Here is a 2995-nt window from a genome sequence, read left to right as displayed (position 1 = left end):
CATCCTGGTCCTCACCATCAGAGGAGTGCTGGACACTGGCCCACATCATCCTGGTCCTCACCATCAGAGGAGTGCTGGACACTGGCCCACATCATTAGGGCAGCATCAGGCCACTTTCATCCACAGCCCCAGCCAGTTAAAGTTAAAGGAGGCTTTTTTAAAGAGCATCGTCCCTGTAACCGCTGAGTCTGAAAGGGACCTACCCCTAATTTGGCCTCATTCTGGCCCTAATCTGTGCTGATTGATTAGGCAGCCGTATATATTGATAGCCCTTTTTAGCCTGCTACAAACACTAGGTAAATCATCTAAAATTCACCAAATGCCTGCCAAATAGAGTCTTACTAAACCCAACCAGCTCACCCAGTGCATAGTCTTGAGTTCACAGAGCTCCAGCACTAGTCCTCCCCCTGTCCCAGCAGCCAGGGTCAGCCTTTCTGCACGCTGTCAGCAGGTTCACGGGCGGATAAACATCGGCGGCGGCACCACATTGGCGATATGCTGGGCCCACTCCCCGAATGACTCAACCACAGCCTTGGCACTGCCAGCTGAAGCAGCTGGAGCCAGAGGAATATGCCAAGCCCAGCAGTGCATGCCAATGCCAACATCTGTGTGGCATTCCCCACCCAGTGACCCAACAGGCAGAGCCAAACCCCTCTCCAGGCAGCCAGCCCCCCAACCCCCCTTTGATGGGCACCTCCTCGTGTGGGTGTAATGGGCACCTCCTCGTGTGGGTGTAATGGGCACCTCCTCGTGTGGGTGTAATGGGCACCTCCTCGTCTGGGTGTGATGGGCAGAACCAGACCCAGAACACTGAAACCCATCCTGGACAGCCTCTCATGTAAACGGATTATTTAGCTACAGGACCAGAACCCCCTCTCCTTTAAAGGTTGGAGTGAGTGTTTAACCCAAAGCCCTCTCATCTGGTGATGGACCGACTCTTTTGTAAACTGATTATTTAGCTACAGGACCAGAACCCCTCTCCTTTAATTGCCATGCTGGGGTGAGTTGTTTAACCAGAACCCTCTCATCTGATGATGGGCAGACTCTCATGTAAACTGATAGTTTAGCCACAGGCCTGATTAGACCTCAGTGAGGGATAAGTGATTCAGTGCCATCTGTGTCCAGTGTGTCTTCCACTTCACTCGAAACATAATGCTCTTTGTATTGTAGCATGCACACATTGGAAACTGAAAATACCAATTCGGAAGTCTTGTTTTAGTCATATGGCCGGTAATTATTTCTTACAATTGATTTTTTCACTTTGTTTTCTGTGTTGTGGTGATCATGAACTAGTTGTTGAGTGGGCGAGTGCAGACTGAACAGGCTCTCTGTTGTGTTTGAGCTCACCACACGACTCTGAGTGAACGCTGCTGGATCCTTCACTCAAAGGCTCTACCCAAATTATGAAAAGGTTTTACGTCTTCCCACGCTTCTGTCTGTCGGGCGTCCGGTTATTTACCCTTGACTTCAAAACAACAACATGGAGGATTTTGTCAACGGCTTTTAAGACATGTCTGTTGCACCTGGCAACCTCTCCATTTCTTTCACGAGCTGCATTCCATTAACTGTCCCTCTATGCAGTGATGATGGGGAGTTATACATATATTTAGCACATAAAGAGAGAGAGAGAGAAAGAGAGAGGGAGAGAGAGGGAGAGATAGAGAGCGAGAGGGAGAGAGGGAGAGGGAGAGATAGAGAGAGAGAGGGAGGGAGAGAGAGAGAGAGAGAGAGAGAAATGGAGAGAGAGAGAGGGAGAGAGAGAGGGGGAGAGATAGAGAGAGAGAGAGAGAGAGAGAGAGAGAGAGAGAGAGGGAGAGAGAGAGAGAGAAAGGGAGAGAGAGAGAGGCGGTTTTAGACTCTGCAGCAGAGTAGTGTTTTCCCCACTGTGAGGATTAGCGCTCCCTGCTTGTAAAGATCCTCGTCTTAGTCGCTACAGCTGATAGATGCTAATCACCACCCTGGGGACAGGCAGGATTTTAGCAGGGCCACACACACACACACACACACACACACACACATGTATTATTAAGATGTGATAATAATACACACTGCCCACAACACTACACTCAGACACACACACACACACACACACACACACACACACACACACACACACAGAGACAGAGACACACACACAGACGCACACATTCACGGACACGGACACAGACGCACCTAAGCACACACATGCACATTCACACACACACGTATATAATTTAGGTAAGTGATAATACTACAACATCAATCTCACACACAAAGGCCAAAACACACATGTATGCACACAAACACGCCAAGGCTCTCTCTCTCACACACACAGAACATATCAATATTTCGTTGAAAACAACAGCCCGAACACATACATTGATACGTCAGCCAGTGGAGAAATAAGGCAATACATCTGGTCCGTGTTTACTGTAACTACAACAGCCAGACTATTGCAACAAGAATCAAAAGAATGTACTGCACTGCATTCTTTACAATCAACATCCTGTACATTTAGAGAGCGGTCTAGTTCAATTCAATTCAATTCAATTCTACTACAGACTAGTCTAGTTTAGTCTCTCATCCTGCATGAGTTTCAGCATGTACCGATGTGAGAGATAAGTGGCCATTTGCATCCATGCTAATCGATACCTGGATATTTCACATGAATGTCAGATGTACAGATATAAGAGATACCAGTGGCCCTTTGCGTCCATGCTAATCGATACTGGATATTTCAACATGAATGTCAGATGTCACTCTGTGTTTCCACAGTTTTGTGATCGTCTCTTTTTTTCTGCATGCGAAGCAACCCACACAGCGCAGGCCATAAGCGTCCATAGACAACACTGAACTGGGCGATCGATGGTCATTTGAGTTTAATTTGAGCTTCCTCATAATGTCCACTGCATCGCCCCATCGCCCCCCCCCCCCCCCCCCCCCCCCCCCACAGCCCCACGGTCTCCTCAAACCTCCCCGCTGCCAGAATGATTTCATCACAGTGGTGTCCATTATG

The sequence above is a fragment of the Clupea harengus genome, chromosome 8, assembly GCF_900700415.2.
Source record: "Clupea harengus chromosome 8, Ch_v2.0.2, whole genome shotgun sequence".
Taxonomy (NCBI): Eukaryota; Metazoa; Chordata; class Actinopteri; order Clupeiformes; family Clupeidae; genus Clupea; species Clupea harengus.
This window is presented reverse-complemented; position numbering follows the sequence as displayed.